At 42.9% G+C, this 17,130-nt stretch overlaps 1 protein-coding gene across 3 annotated transcripts in view; it reads right to left on the bottom strand.

The window, feature by feature from the left end:
- zdhhc23b (zDHHC palmitoyltransferase 23b) overlaps nucleotides 1-16,611 on the bottom strand; it is a 58,327-nt gene extending 41,716 nt beyond the window's left edge. For all 3 annotated transcript variants that reach the window (XM_072584906.1, XM_072584904.1, XM_072584905.1), the window contains exon 1: nucleotides 16,507-16,611. The gene's annotated coding sequence lies outside the window, so the exon portion shown is untranslated. The remainder of the gene's footprint in view (nucleotides 1-16,506) is intronic.
- Between the last annotated feature and the right edge of the window lie 519 nt (nucleotides 16,612-17,130).

The following is a 17,130-nucleotide window of genomic DNA, read 5'->3' as shown; positions in this document are numbered from 1 at the left end:
GATGGTGGGGGGAATGGGGGTGGAGTCATGAGCAGGGGTAGTGTTCCCCTTGGGGTTCTGGGGGGTGGGGATAGTGACAGTGGGGTCTGTGGGGGGCATGTCAGCAGAATGCAGGTGAGTGGTGCTGGTGGGGGTGGAAGTGGTGGTGACCACGGCAGTAGGGGTGGCGGGAGTCACTGAGCATGTGACATCAGCGATGATGTGAGGGCCGGAAGTGGCTGTGGGAGAGGCCATGATGTGGGCTGAAGTGACATCATCACTCAGCGTGGGGGTGGCAGCTGCATCAGCCGCATGGCTAATGGTGGAATAGGTTCCAAGGCCAGGGGAATCTTCTGGAATGTTTGAGGAGTGCTGGTTATGGAGGTGGGTGGATAAAAGTTTGTTGTACTTACAGTTTTTGATGTTTGAAATGGAGTTGAAATACTGTTTGTTGAGAGTATGAATTCTCCTGAGGATGTAGTACAGAGTGGGTCCTTTGCAATGCTGAGAGAGTGTGGCCCTCAGCTGAGGCAGGGCTGACTGGAGAGGGGTTAGGTGCCGGTGCATTGCTGCAAGCGTGGAGCGGAGGATCTTGAAGGAGAACTGTTGCTGGTGTTTTTGAATCTGTAGTCTGTTTGTCCTGTCGGGTCTGAACTCTGCTGGTTTAAAGGTGGTCCGGAGTCCGTGTGGGATGAGTTGGTTACGGAGGCATGCACTGAGGAAGCAAACGTGGCTGTGGTAGCGAGTTTGTTTCACGACATGGTTGAAGAGCTTCAGGGCAGAGGAAATGACCTGGGAGTTGCAGTGGGAGAGGGACTCCCTGAGATTCTTGTAGAGAGAGGAGGAAAACTTCTTCAAAATTTACCTGGACCATCTCTGACACCTCCCTCCCCTTCCTGGACCTCTCCATCTCCATTAATGATGACCGACTTGACACTGACATTTTTTACAAACCCACCGACTCCCACAGCTACCTGGATTACGCCTCTTCCCACCCTACCTCTTGCAAAAATGCCATCCCGTATTCACAATTCCTCCGCCTCCGCCGGATCTGCTCCCAGGAGGACCAGTTCCACCACAGAACACACCAGATGGCCTCCTTCTTTAGAGACCGCAATTTCCCTTCCCACGTGGTTAAAGATGCCCTCCAACGCATCTCGTCTACATCCCGCACCTCCGCCCTCAGACCCCACCCCTCCAACCGTAACAAGGACAGAACGCCCCTGGTGCTCACCTTCCACCCTACCAACCTTCGCATAAACCAAATCATCCGTCGACATTTCCGCCACCTCCAAACAGACCCCACTACCAGGGATATATTTCCCTCCCCACCCCTTTCCGCCTTCCGCAAAGACCGTTCCCTCCGCAACTACCTGGTCAGGTCCACGCCCCCAAACAACCCACCCTCCAATCCTGGCACTTTCCCCTGCCACCGCAGGAACTGTAAAACCTGCGCCCACACCTCCTCCCTCACCTCTATCCAAGGCCCTAAAGGAGCCTTCCACATCCATCAAAGTTTTACTTGTACATCCACTAATATCATTTATTGTATCCGTTGCTCCCGATGCGGTCTCCTCTACATTGGGGAGACTGGGCGCCTCCGAGCAGAGCGCTTTAGGGAACATCTCCGGGACACCCGCACCAATCAACCACACCGTCCCGTGGCCCAACATTTCAATTCCCCCTCCCACTCTGCCGAGGACATGGAGGTCCTGGGCCTCCTTCACCGCCGCTCCCTCACCACCAGACGCCTGGAAGAAGAACGCCTCACCTTCCGCCTCGGAACACTTCAACCCCAGGGCATCAATGTGGACTTCAACAGTTTCCTCATTTCCCCTTCCCCCACTTCACCCTAGTTCTAAACTTCCAGCTCAGTAACTGTCCCCATGACTTGTCCGGACTTGTCCTCCCTGCCTATCTTCTTTTCCACCTATCCACTCCACCCTCTCCTCCTTGACCTATCACTTTCATCCCCTCCCCCACTCACCCATTGTACTCTATGCTACTTTCTCCCCACCCCACCCTCCTCTAGCTTATCTCTCCACGCTTCAGTCTCACTGCCTTTATTCCTGATGAAGGGCTTTTGTCCGAAACGTCGATTTCGAAGCTACTTGGATGCTGCCTGAACTGCTGTGCTCTTCCAGGGTACAGCAAGGATCAATGCTTCAGCCCAGCTGTTCTGAATACATTTGTATACATTAGATAAATAAAATCGACCTGAGTGAGAATACCAAATGCAACATTTCCAAGTTTGCTGCTGACACAAAACTGAGTGGGACTGGTCGCAAGAAGGCGTCAAAGTGATTTAAACAAGTTGAACTTATGACTGATGAAGTACAACATGTCTAACTGTGAAATTGTACACAAGGGGGAGAATTGAAGTAGTGATATATTGGGAACTATGCATATATGGAGAGAATTGGTTAACCTTGCACGCCAGTCAATGTAAGCAAACAGGCAAGTGCAGCAAGCAATTAGAGAAGTAAATGGAATTTTGGTCTTCAGTGCAAGATAATTGGAGTTCAGAAGCAGGGATGTCTTAGTGCAATTACACAATGCCTTGGTGAGACCACATCTGAAGTACTGCATGCAGTTTTGGTCTCTCTACCTTAGAAAGATATATGTGCCATACAGAGAGTCCAACAGAGGTTCACTAGGATGGTACCCAGGATAACAGAACAGTCCTATGAGGAAATATTGGTTTGGCAGAGCCTGCAATCACCAGAGTTTGGGAGGAAGAGAGGGGGTCGGATTGACATGTCCAACATTCTAATAGGGTTGGACACACTGGATGCGGACAGGATGTTTTCCCAGGTTGGGGAATCTAGAAGTAGGTAGAGGGTAGATGATTTAGAACTGTGACAAAGAAAACTTTCTTCACTCAAAGTGGAGTGAGCCTGTAGAATTCTCCATCACAGAAGGCTGTAAAGGCCAAGTCACTGAGTACATTAAAGGAAGTGATAGATAATTTTTTTTAAGGTTCTAAAGGTATCAAGAGGTATAGGGAGAAAGCAGGAATATGGTACTGAGATAGAGGATCAGCCATGATCATGGTCAATGGCAGAGAAAGCTCGAAGGTCGAATGGTCTGCTCCTGCTCGCAGTTTCTACGTTCAGCCAATAATCTAGAAGGCATGCAAGGTCATACTACTTTATATGAGAAGGCAAGGGGATATTCAGTATTTTTAAAGCCGCCAACCATTTGTATTGTAGCATTTTCAAATCTGGCAGAAGACTTCCAATTACAGACAGAGTTAATTAATAGGAACAGAAACAGGCTATTCAGCCCCTCAAGCCTGTTCCACCATTCAAATGAGATCATGGCTGATCTGTGGCCTAACTCCATATAGCTACCTTTGGCCCATATCCCTTCATGTCTTGGATAACGTTTTATTAAGCAATCTCGGATTTAAAGTGAACAACTGATCCTACATTCATTTGCCATATGTGGAACAGACTTCCAAACATTAACCAATCTTTGTGCGTACAAGTGTTAAATCCTCAACCACAGAAACACATTTAATGAAATATCACTCAAAATTCATTTTCTAATGTTATACAGTCATAGAGTGATCCAGCACGGAAACAAACCCTTCGGCCCAACTAGTCCATGCCGAATATAATCCCAAACTAAACTAGTCCCACCTGCCTGTTTCTGGCCCATATCCCTCCAAACCTTTCCTATTCATGTACTTATCCAAGCATCTTTTAAACATTGTAATTGTGCCCACATCCACCACTTCCTCAGGAAGTTCATTCCACACACAAACCACCCTCTGTGCAAAAAAAATTATCCCTCATGTCTTTTGCAAATCTCTATCCTCTCACCTGATTCTTGAAATCCGCCATACTAGGGAAAAACCCCATCTAACTTGGCCTGTTAAAAACAGGGGGGAACAACCATACAAGGAGTTAAACGGCATACAAAGTGTCTTCTGCTGAATGTATCGCCACGAACATAAAGGACATGGCTCAACAATTTATTAAAACCATTCACAAACCTCTGGTTAATGTTGTGAAACTTATTTGACAATGTTTTTAAAAATATGCAATATATCAAGACAGTAAACACCCGTGTCACTGGTTTCAGTAGGAAAATATTCTATTAACTAAATCAAGTTAACAAATACTGGTCAGCAGTTACACAGTTGTATACATCAAGGGGAGGCTCAGGTAATATCAAATGTCTATTTCTCTCGTGAGGGACAATCTTCTAAATCCAAGAAAATCAAATATCTTAAACTGATATTACAGGATATAAATGAATACAAGTTATACTTTCACTGGAGTCATTCCCATCTTCAGGCTCATTAGCAGGGGTGAATAACAGATGAAAACGTGGAATCAAAGTTTACAAGTCAGCAGCAGCTGCATTACCAAAATTGCAACTGATAGGATAAATCAAAATCAGAGCACTTTTAAAAATAAAATTCAGTATTAGTAAAAATTCTTTTCAGTTGACCATTTTTTGTGGAAGGTGCAGGAATAAACACAGCAAATGCAGGATGTCCTTTTTTTGTTGTCACATATCCGGTCTAAATTTAGACACCAGGATGATACCAAATGTCAGCTAAGTAAAAGCACTAGGTATCAACTACAGCTTAGGCTAAACATGTTTCAAAACATCAAGTTTTAGTTCAGTTTCAGTGAATTTTTGTAACACCTGTTACTACTCTGGCATCACCTTGCTGGATTTTACACAAAAGCATTAATCAATATTCAGTCAATCGTTTTGCAACAGCAAGAAGTACAATTTGCTTTTGATTACTAACCGTCTGTGTCCAGTATCCATTACACATACATATTGGCAAACCACCAGTAAAACGCAAATCATTCAATGTCGATGTCACACTTTGACAGTTGTAAAGTTAGAGTTATACAGCATGGAAAACAGACATTTCGGTCCAACTCATCTGCTCCAACCAGACCTCCCAATCTGACCAAGACCCATTTGCCAGCATTTGGCCCATATTCCTCTAAACCCTTCATATTCATATATCCAACTACTGTCAATGCCTTTTAAGTGTAACTGTACCCATCTCCTCTATCTCCTCTGGCAGCTTGCTCTGTACACACATCACATGCTGTGTGAAATATTGATATACAATTGAATAAATGACAGTTCATTTAAATTAATTTTTTTGAAGTAAAGTACAACTCAACAAAAAACATTTTAGATTGAAATTTAAATTGGCAACTTGCAACCAAGCAAAGAAAACAATTATTTGGTACGGAACTTGGCAAATAATGCTGTGGTTAATTTAATAATCTTATCAATACTTCTTTTTTAAAAAAAAGAAAAATGTGTATTTTGGAATGCTTTATCACAAATTCTTCCAGCAAGAATCTTTTTATTGGATTGTGAATTTAAAAAAACTGTTGTTAAATCTTATTTTAATAAATCCACCATTAGCTTTATTGAAAAAGTTACATGCAGCTAAACAAATTGAACTGAGCAACTATAATATTCCCCAAAAATTGATTGCTTAACAACTGGCAACTGGGAGCATTAAACGTTCAAAGATGATCTTATTTTCAAATCATTGCAATTTGTATGTTGGGATGACATGCAACCACTTTCACCTTCAGTCGCAAAAGGTTACAAGCTGCTGAGGAGACCAGAGGAAAAGTTCATAAAATATCAGAGAAAATACTGGTTTGCAAACTTGCAATTGATTGAAAGATACATTGAAACAGAAGTACTTTTATAAAATCAATTTGACTAGCTAATAAAAATAATTTTCAATTTTCACATTTTTGATGCATGAACAAACCCACAACATATACATATTATTTTTGGTTGTTATTATGTAGTTACAAGTTAGAGACCAGATTGAGCCCAAAGTGAAGCTAAGCTGCAAGTTATTTTAAGATACTAGTTATTAGCTTCCCTTGAGCAAGGGTAATCAAGCTGAAGCAAAATACAAAGTACCCCCTAGTAAAGAGTTTACCAACACTCTTTTTCATACTTCTCACTTTCTGAATCAAGTACTGTGAAACACTGGTGTAATCCAACAATGAGAGGCAAGTCCAAGGTAAACTCCAAGGTAAAAGTAATCCTCTAAACATCGAAATAAGTAGTCTTGTAGTATCAGGATTATGTTACAGAGCCCCCAGTTGCACTCTCAGGAGTTCAAATATGATTTGTGGTCAGTTGTATGTGCTATCACTGAGAGCTGAAGCTTGCCAGCAATTTACTATTTTTACAGTAGAATTTGGCTTCCTTGAGGCACTAAGTTAAGTCGCATTACCATCCTCTCAAGGGCAACTAGGGCTAGACAATAAATGCTGGCACACTCTGCACAGCCCATACCCACCCCTTTTAATCAATAACAAAAAATCTCAACTACGCATCTGAAAAAGAAAGTGAAAAACAAGAATATAATGCAGTTCATAATGGCTCTACAGGAACCCACGAGATTAAATAAAAATCTATTTGTTTGAGTAAAGTGTTTCAAAGAGTGCCAATACGTCTGTGGCAATCAGTACTTTTTTCTTAAACAAGTCACTTTCTTCCTCGGTTCCTCTACCCTGCTACATAGTGGAGCAGGTACATAATTCTTTGAAGTTTACATCACATACTGGCAGGATGGTTAAAAAGGCATTTGGCACACTTGCCTTCGTTGCTTGGTCCTTTGAGTATAGAAGTTGGGAAGTCGTGTTGAGGTTGTACAGGACATGGTTGAGGCATCTTCTGGAACACACTGTCCTGTTCTGGCCACCCAGTAAAAAGAAGGATATTATCAAGTTGGAGAGGGTTTAGAAGAGATCTACCAGGATGTTGCCGGGGATGGAAGGTTTGCATTATAAAGAGAGGTTGGATAGGCTGGGATATTTTTCACTGGAGCAGAGGTGGTTGAGGAGTGAGCTGCTAGAGGTTTATAAAATAATAAGGGATAGACAAAATTAATGGTAGTCTCTCCGTATGACAAGGTTAAATTGTACTCTAAGATTTTACCATTGAAACTCTACATGTACTGGGACCTCTGCTCTTTGTGATTTTTATAAATGACTTGGATGAGGAAGTGGAAGGGCGGGTTAGTAAGCTTGCTGATGACACAAAGGTTGGTGGCATTGTGGATAGTGTGGAGGGCTATTGCAGGTTGCAATGAGACATTGACAGGATGCAGAACTGGCTGATAAGTGGCAGATGGAGTTCAACCTGGAAAAGTGTGAAGTCATTCACTTTGGAGGGCCAATATTAATGTTGAATACAGAGTAAGGGCGGAATTCTTGGCAGTGTGGAGGAACAGAGGAATCTTGGGGTCCATGCCCATACAGCCTTCAGAGTTGCCACCCAGGTTGATAGACTTGTTAAGATGATGTATGGGGTGTTGGCTTTCATTAGGAAGGGGATTGAGCTTAAGAGTTGCGAGGTGATGCTGCAACTCTATAAAGCCCTTGTTAGACCACACTTGGAATATTGTGTTCAGTGCTGGTCGCCTCATTATAGGAAAGATATGGAAGTTTTAGAGAGTGTGCACAGGAGATTTACCAGGATGTTGCCTGGACTGGAGGGCATGTCTTATGAAGAAAGGTTGAGGGAGCTAGGGCTTTTCTCGTTGAAGTGAAGAAGGAGAGGTGACTTAATAGAGGTATACAAGATGATGAGAGGCATAGATAGAGTGGATAGCCAGAGACTTTTTCCCAGGGAGGAGACTTAATTTTAAGGTGATTAGTGGAAGTTTAGGGGAGATGTCGGAGGTGGTTCTTTATACAAAGTGTGGTGAGTGCATGGAATGCATTGCCAGCGATGGTAGTAGAGTCAGATACTTTAGGGACATTTAAGCGACTCTTGGATATGCACATTGAAGATAGTGCAATGAAGGGTATATAGGTTAGTCTGACCTTTAAAAGGAGGATAAAAGGCCAGCATAACATAGATGGCCGAAAGACCTGTACTGTACTGTACTATGTTTATGTAGTAGGTAAGAGGAATATGGTTAAGCCAGCTGACTGGCCTTCCTTCCTAGTTGTTGCTTCCACACATTTCCCAACAGCATGGCTGAAATTAAAATCTCACCAGGGGAGGAATTACAGCCCAGGATCTTGGTTCTCTTACTTCACAGGACACCACACATGTTCAACCACAGTGCTCCCAGGCAAGATTTTAACACTGTTTTATAACATATCTGTTGTATGTTATAAGAGATTATTATTTTAAGAGATGCTGGTTTTAGGAACTGTATATGCAAATGAGTCAAGGAGCCAAGATGAAACCACGTTTCAAACCTTCATGTGCAGTCTGTAACTACAAATTGTAGTCTGAGCTGTTAAATAAAAATGAATGAGCATTAGTAAGCTGAATCCATGGTGATACGACATTGTGATTGACATTGGTGATTTTTCTCAAAAATAAACAAGGGAGTGGTGCAAATTTCAAGAACACAGAATGCCTCAGACAAAGCATGAAACATTACAGAAATGACATTTGCAACACGACCCCAGAAACATAATTACATAACAATCAGTACTTTCTGAAGATGAACACAGTACAGAGGACAGAGGACAGAATGCATGCAGAGTAACCCAGAAAACATCACATCAAGTCATGTGTCATGTTAATATAGGGTTACTCTGACACATGACACGTGTCATGACATATGACATGATAGTGTCACATCGTGACATGACAATGCCGCATAACATGGCAACACCTGAAATGCCATGTGATACATGATAATGGCCCATATGACAACACAAGATGTGATATGCGACGTATGACCCATGACATGACACCCAACATGTAAATGACACAAATGGCACATGACATGCCAGATGACAAGACACATGACCCTTGGCATGCCACATGAATATGATAAATGACAATACGACACTGTCCAGATAACAGCTATTTGAATCAAATTATCTAGAGGTGTTTCAACAAGGGTAATTACGGGTAATTATCTGAGCAGATAGTGGAAGTGGATATTCATTCAATGATCATCAATGCTTTGGTAACATTGCATCTTGGTTGGCTTCACCCCCACAGTTAGAAGCTTTCATCTTTGACATCATATACCCGAAGGAAGTTAGCTAACACACACTCAAGATCAACACTGGCTTGTGTGCTAGTGCAAACACCTGACCAGACATAATCTTGTCAAATGTGTACCTAGACTATTAGAAGCCAATGACAAAATTTACAACAAAATTAACTACATTATGGCTCAGCCATCCCTTATATTAGTACACAGATGATGAAATAAAACTATAGAATTTCTTCTTGGAAACCCCAAGCATTTCCCTTAGTGGACATGAGTAGGATTACTGGCACGTACACATCACAATACTGTGACCATTGAACAGATCGCCAAGATATCAATTACCAAGACCAAGAACATTGACACGGAGACAATCAACAGTTGTGCCCAGTCAGATTTGATAGCATAGGAAGCTTCATAGGCAATGCTATAATGAACCTTAAATGAAGATGCGTTCCATCAACCTACTCCTTCCTGCTCACTTATAACAGGAGCTGAAGAGTAAGTTGGTTATGAAATGTAATGGCATTATCCAGTGTGTGCACCTGCATTCAGACTGATGCAGTCCTATAAGATGATTGCTGAAGACAACTGGATTGGTCTGGGTATGTTCAGACTCAAGAAATCAAAAACTTTCTCACAGGGAATATGCACACAAAATGCCAAAATTACAGGTCCTGAAATCCAAATTTTCAGGAGCTAAATTATTTTCTAAGCCAAACAACAGATTTCTTTGTCAGTACACTTGGCAGAGAAATCTCAGGAAGTCACTACTCTCAGAACACCATTTGAAAGCTATGGCTTCCAGAGACTGCCTTTCAGCCTTTTAGTCAGGATCTGAATCAGCACCATACAGACAGAATTACAGAAAATATTTCTGGATGTGTCTGTATTGCTGGCAATATTGTGGTAACGGGCAAAACCAAAGAAGAACAAAATTAAAATCTATACCTCCAAAAGCAAGAAGTGTCAGGAAGGTCAAATTAATATGTTTGGTTCGATCTATTCAGCTTGTGGAATCCTTCCTGACCGAGGCAAAGTTGAACATGTAGTGCAAGTTTGCCCCTCAAGAGAAAGATGACCCACAGAGATGTCTCAAGAGTTTTTCTAGCTTCCTAACACAATACACACCAAACTTATCAAACAATACAATATCATCAACATAACTCTTCAGGAGAAAACCTATCAAGACCATATGACAAGAAAAAAAATAGGCCATTCAATCCATGAAGTCCAGCATTCCCTGAGATCATGTCTGATGTGATAATCTTCCATCCATTTTCCTGCCTTTTCCCCTATAACCCTCAACTCCCTTACTGATAAAAAAACATCCATCTCAGCCTTGTATATTCTTAATTTATAAGTGCATGGCAGGAAGACCATCATATTATGTCTGAATCACTCAGGAAGCAGTCAGAAACTCACATCCTACAGTAATAGCATGACTCAAAGATGACGACAATCCTGCAATTGGATGCATCTCAGAGACAGTGGAAAATGCCAGATGACAAAACAGCTGGATATAGATCCAAAAGGTTATCACAGCGCAAACCGCTATTTCCAAATAAAAAAAGAGTGTAAAACACTTGCTCTAATATTCAGTATCACAGGATTTCATACCTACCTGCTCAATAAGTAAGGAAACTGATCGCAAGCTATTGGGAAACGACTTGGTGCAAACCAATGAGAAGAACAGCACCTAAATTATACGCATTTCAGCAAAAGTACAGGGTTAGGACTTCATTACCTGCTATAATCCTGACACCAAAATGGCTACACTCTGGACCTGGAGGAAAAAGTGAGGACTGCAGATGCTGGAGATCAGAGCTGAAAACGTGTTGCTGGAAAAGTGCAGCAGGTCAGGCAGCATCCAAGAAGCAGGAGAATCGACGTTTCGGGCATGAGCCCTTCTTCAGGAAACGTCCGAAACGTCGATTCTCCTGCTCCTTGGATGCTGCCTGACCTGCTGCGCTTTTCTAGTAACACGTTTTCAGCTACATTCTGGACCTGGGCACACCATCACCAGCAGAGATTATCTTTGGAAGGCAAGGAAGGACAACCCTGCCAACACATCATCTATCCACATCCTGAGAGATACAGGACAAATTTATTTAAAATAAACACAACAGAGAATGAAGATGGTGCATGACTAACAAAAGTGTGGAAACAATGCCTAATCCACTCTTACAATGATAGGTCAGAGACATACATTCAGCCTAAGGAGCGTAATTACCCATCGGGGGATCCAAGTGTGCCATGAGTACAAATCCTTTGAAGTCACAAAACCTAATGCAGCAACACAGAGGAGAAACAGAAGCTAATTCAGGAAACTGTACAATATGCCATTACTGTACAAGACACACACAAAAGCTAGTGTGGGTAATGAAGGTGTGAAAACTCATCAGAACAACTATCAACACAAGACTCCAAAAACCTCTTGGCCTGAGGTGGCAGACTGCTGAACCAGCGTGGAGTCCTCTTGGCCTGGCGGGGCGATCGCCCAGTAGCCCAGCGTGGCGGTCTTTGGGTGGTCTCTCAGCCTGGTATGGCCTCGGCATGGACATCCAGCCTTGAGAGGATTCCGGAGTGGTCTCCCAGCTTCGTGGATGCAGAGGTAAAGCCCGCCACAATCTGAAGTCAAGTCCCAGCGTGGACTGGGTCAGAAGACTGATGTGCTGAACTATTTTTTCACCATTTTATCATTTATTCCTAAATTCTGCAATGCTGGAATTTTTTTACATTTCTATTTTCCCATAAACTGTAACTGAAAAAGCTGTACCTAAGGGACCTTGGTACATAAAATAGTGCCATAAGCAGCAGCTTGTACACTTTTTACTGTACTTGTTTGAGTACAAGTCACAATAAAGTTAAATCTAATAACACTTACAAGTTCAGGGCACCAAAGTGTGAAGTGTAACCTTTGGAAGGTTAAACCATCACAGAATTGTCAAACCACCTATAGAAACATAAAATCCCTATTGTGTGGAAACAGGCCATTAGGCCCAACAAGTCCATACTGACCTTCCTAAGAGTAACCCACCCAGACCCATTCCCCTACTACTCTACAATTACCCCTGACTAATGTACCTAACCTTTACACCCCTGTACACTATAGGCAATCTAGCATGGCCAATTCACCTAACCTGCATGTCTTTGGATTGCGGGAGAAAACCCACAAAGACATGGGGAGAACATGCAAATTCCCCACACAGATAATCGCCCAAGGCTGGAATTGAATCTGGCTCCCTGGAGCTGTGAGGCAGCAGTGCTAACCACTGAGCCACCATGCCACCCTATAGTCAGTTAAATCAAAAACTGGTAAGTTGGAATCTGTTTCTGTGTAAATAGATTGCAACAACCCTAATATGGAATTTTTCTTGACAGAGGGGAAAGAAAGGACCTAGTTACTGCATTAAGAGTGGTGTTACAGAGTCAGCATCATACAGCAAAAAAACAGACCCTTTGGTCCAACCAGTCCATGCCAAACATAATCCCAAACTAAGCTAGTCCCACCTGCCTGCTCCTGGCCCACGTCCCTCCAAACCTTTCCTGTTTGTGTATCTATCCAAATATCTTTTAAACATTGTAATTGTACCGCAGCCACCACTTCTTTAGGAAGTTCATTCCATATGCAAACTACCCTCCACGTTAAGAATTTGCCTCGTGTCTTTCTTAAATCTCTCTCCTCACACCTTAAAAAGTGTGCCCCCTAATCTTGTTATCCCCAATCTTAGGGAAAGATAACTACCGTCAACTCTATCTATATACTTATTATTTTATAAACTTCTATCAGATTGCATCTCAACCTCCTATACTCCAGTGAAAAAACACTCAGCCTTTCTTTATAATTCAAACCTTCCATACCCAGTAACATTCCATTAAGTGTCTTCAGAACCCTCTCCAGCTTACTAATATCCTTCCTATAAGTGGGTAACCAGAACTGGACACATCATTCTAGAAGAGGCCTCATCAACGTCCTGTATAACCGCATGACTTCCCAATTCCTATACTCAAAGGGCTGAGCAATGAAAGCAAGCATACTAAATGCCCTTGTAACCACCCTGTCTGTATGTGAAGAAAACTTTAAAGACTTATGTACCTGTAACCCCAAGTCCCTCTGTTTTACAACACCACCCAATTGCATTCAGATCTAGATATGGTAATGACCAAAGACCATGATGAAACCACATGACTACAGGACCATAAGGTACAGTAGCAGAATTAGGCTGTCTGACCTAGAGTTTGCTCCACCATTCAATTGTAGCTGATATGTTTCTCAACACCATTCTGTCTTTTCCCCATAATCATTGATTCCCTTAATAATCAAGAACCTATCTGTCTTAAATACACTCAATTACTTGACCTCTACATGAATTCCACAGATTCACTGCCCTCTGGCTGAAGAGATTTCTCCTCATCTCAGTTCTAAAGGGTCATCCCTTTTCCCTAAAACTGTGCTCTTGGGTCCTAGTCTCTTCTACTAACTGTGCAGTCTAGCAGAAGCAGGACAGTGCCTTGATGCATGCATACTTAGCTGTAATTGCAAGCTGTTGACTAAGGTGTTAAATAAACCTGTATGAGATGACACAAAGATTGGTGGTTGCAGATGACACGAAGATTGGTGGTTGCAGATGACACGAAGATTGGTGGAGTAGCAGAAAGCATAAGGGACTGTCAAAGAATACAGGAGGATATAGATAGACTGGAGAGTTGAGTGGAAAAATGGCAGATGGATTTTAATCCAGACAAATGTGAGGGGATGCATTTAGGCAAGACTAACTCTAGAGCAATTTATACACTGAACAGAAGAGCCTTGGGAAAAGTTGATGGGCAGAGAGATCTGGGAGTGCAGGTCCATTGCACCCTGAAGGTTGCTGCACAGGTGGATAGAGTGGTCAAGAAGGCATGTAGTATGCTTGCCTTCATTGGATGCGGTATTGAGTATAAGAGTTAGCAAGTTGTTAAAATTGTACAGGACGTTGGTTCGGCCACATTTGGAATACTGTGTACAGTTTTAGTTGCCACATTACCAAAAGGATGTGGATGTTTTGGAGAGGGTGCAGAGAAGGTTTAACAAGGATGTTGCCGGGTATGGAAGGTGCTAGCTATGAAGAGAGGTTGAGTAGGTTAGGTATATTTTCATTAGAAAAAAGGAGATTGAGGTGGGGACCTGATTGAGGTTTACAAAATCATGAAGGGTATAGACAGGGTGGATAGAGACAAGCCTTTCCCCAGGGTGAGGGATTCCATAACGAAAGGTCACGCTTTCAAGGTGAGAGGTGGAAAGTTTAAGGGGGATACACACGGCAAGTACTTCATACAGAGGGTGGTGGGTGGCTGGAACGCGTTGCCAGCAGAGGTGGTAGAGGCAGGCACGGTAGATTCATTTAAGATGCATCTGGACAGATGCAGGAGTAGGTGGGGAGCAGAGGGATACAGATGCTTAGGAATTGACCGACAGGTTTAGACAGTACATTTGGATCAGCTCAGGCTTGGAGGGCTGAAGGGCCTGTTCCTGGGCTGTAAATTTTCTTTGTTTTTTGAGATTTGCAAATTACGTAAACCCATGTTATTTATCAAGATCAAGAAATGCAACCTGATCGAACAAATTCATGCAGTTTATTTTGCTCCTTACAAGTGTCCTCACACTCCTTTTCATTTAACTCTCTCAGCAAAACCTCCTTTTCCTATCACAAGTGATAATCTCATTTAACCTTCAATGCAATACTATTTACCTAACTATACCACGGTGTACTGAGTTCCACACTCAGAGCATGAATAAATACATTTCTGTTGAATTTATTAATGACCACCTTGTTTATGACACGCCTGAATCACCCAAAAATGGGAACCATTACCTTTACATCCACTCTATCAGTCTTTCCATGTCAAGACACGACTTTGAGAAGCAGGCATGTTATTTCCAGCCAATATTTCTCCACTAATCAATATCACAATGAAAATCCTGGCTATTCCCACATTTCTTTTTAGGAAAGTTAATTGAGCACAAACTAGCTGGAGCATTTCCTGCATTACACACAGCAAAACAAAAATACACTGGCTGTAAATAACACTGTTTAGGGTGGCACGGTGGCACAGTGGTTAGCACTGCTGCCTTACAGCGCCAGAGACCCGGGTTCAATTCCCACCTCAGGTGATTTGTCTGTGTGGAGTTTGCATATTCTCCACGTGTCTGCGTGGGTTTCCTCTGGGTGCTCCGGTTTCCTCCCACAGTCCAAAGATGTGCAGGTCAGGTGAATTGGCCATTCTAAATTGCCCGTAGTGTTAGGTTAGGGTTATGGGTGGGTTGCGCTTCGGCGGGTCGGTGTGGACTTGTTGGCCCCAAAGGGCCTGTTTCCACACTGTAAGTAATCTAATCTAATCTAAAAAGCTTTGAGTTTTCATTGGTCATAAAAATGCTCTATAAACGCAAAACTCTTTCTTCTCTTTTACACATTACACATGTCCCTCAGCCTGTTCGCTTCATATACCAATATTAAAGCCAATTTCATACTCTTTAAATTGAAAAAGATGTTTTGACTACTGTTGCAAATTGCTGACAAAATACAGTTCCATATGTCTGCTGGATCAGAAACATTTTCGATATCACAGAAACCATTTGGAGCACAAGGTGGCAAGTTCAATGCTAACTCAGTGATGTCACACCAGTAAGCATGTGTAAAAAGCTGGGGAGGATGCTATTCTGCTGAGGCACCATAAGTCCACATTCAACTTAAGTTTTGTTTTTACAATATTGCCCTCCCATTAGGTTGTTTTACATTCTTTTGTGTTGCTGTTATTGTAACATTAGCTGCCACTTGTATAAATCTATAGATGTTGAATTACTTCCAATATAACTGCCAACTACAATAAGAAGCTAAATACTCCCAAGTTTAGAAATAATTGTCAATCATTTGTTATAAGGAAATACTCTGGTCCACTTAACACACTCACTTGTAATAGACATGTTTAAAAATGTTGTTTCCTTATTGCCAGTATCTCGTTTATTATTTTACAAATGCTAGAGCGAAAACTATTAGGGCGTTGCTCAAGCGTTACTCGAAATTGGGGGAAGAGGCGGGGAAGAAATCCATCTTGCAACCAGAAATATCTTTGAAGCAAATTATGCAGCGGGTGTGTGAACGACTTCTATGTCCCCTGTAATTAACATGTCCCACACGACACGATTTGCAGTTGCTCAGAATCACCGTCTCAGGGATGATCACATTCGGGTGCATGAACCAGGTAACAATCCCCAAGCCTGCACGGTCACCACACCGCTGTGTGCCCTGGGTATCATTATTAATATTTATTACAAACTACACTGGGAAGGTAAACGGCAAAGCTCGCAGTAAATTGCGGGCTGGCTAGGGCTAGGCGAACTTTAGATTTGCGACGCGTGTCTTTCTCTCTCTGTGTCCAGCAGTTGCAACACAGTTAAAGGGTTACATTGAATCACACAGGACATCCTTTCCAGTGGATACCATCCCAACCTCTACAGTCTACCTGTGTCAAAGTGGCTCTCCCCTGGACACTTCACTCACCCAAGCTTGGCAGCATCAGTCAACAGGTCCCACTCACTTCCGCGTCTCTCTCTGTCTTTACCCTGTCTTCAGGAGCGCTGCACGCAGTAACAATGTCTTCAGGGCCAGGAGTCGGGACTCCTCCCTCCCCGTGCGCGTCCCCGAGTTCCCCCACTCCGCGCGCCACCTCAGCCTCTTAACATTTGCAAGCCTTCCTCATTCCCAGCCTGTGCACCCGGCTCTGTGTCCCCTCCCTGGCGTTATTTTCCTACCAGTCCAAAAAAAAAGTTTCCGAGTCCTTCCTGTTACAATCGCTGGGCAGAGTGTAAAAGCGAGGGGGAGATGTCTGGTGGAATGCGTGTGCAAGAACACAACAGTGGCTGGGCTGCACTTATGTGCCGCCTGCTGGAAGTTGCTTTCATTTCAGATATAATGTTTTATGGTTTTGAACTTTGTACACCCCAGTCCAACACCGGCATCTCCAAATCAGTTCAGATCTGAGTAGCTGTTAAACACCCTGAAGCTGGGTTTTGGAAGTGTGCAGCTCAATGTCTCTGACTCTTCAGAACTCTCGCCCGAAACGTCCTGCTCCTCCGATGCTGCCTGACCTGCTGTGCTTTTCCAGCACCACACCCCGGACTCTGA

The sequence above is a fragment of the Chiloscyllium punctatum genome, chromosome 15 (assembly GCF_047496795.1).
Source record: "Chiloscyllium punctatum isolate Juve2018m chromosome 15, sChiPun1.3, whole genome shotgun sequence".
NCBI lineage: Eukaryota > Metazoa > Chordata > Chondrichthyes > Orectolobiformes > Hemiscylliidae > Chiloscyllium > Chiloscyllium punctatum.
Note: the sequence above shows the minus strand (reverse complement) of the source record. Positions and strands in the feature narration are given on the sequence as shown.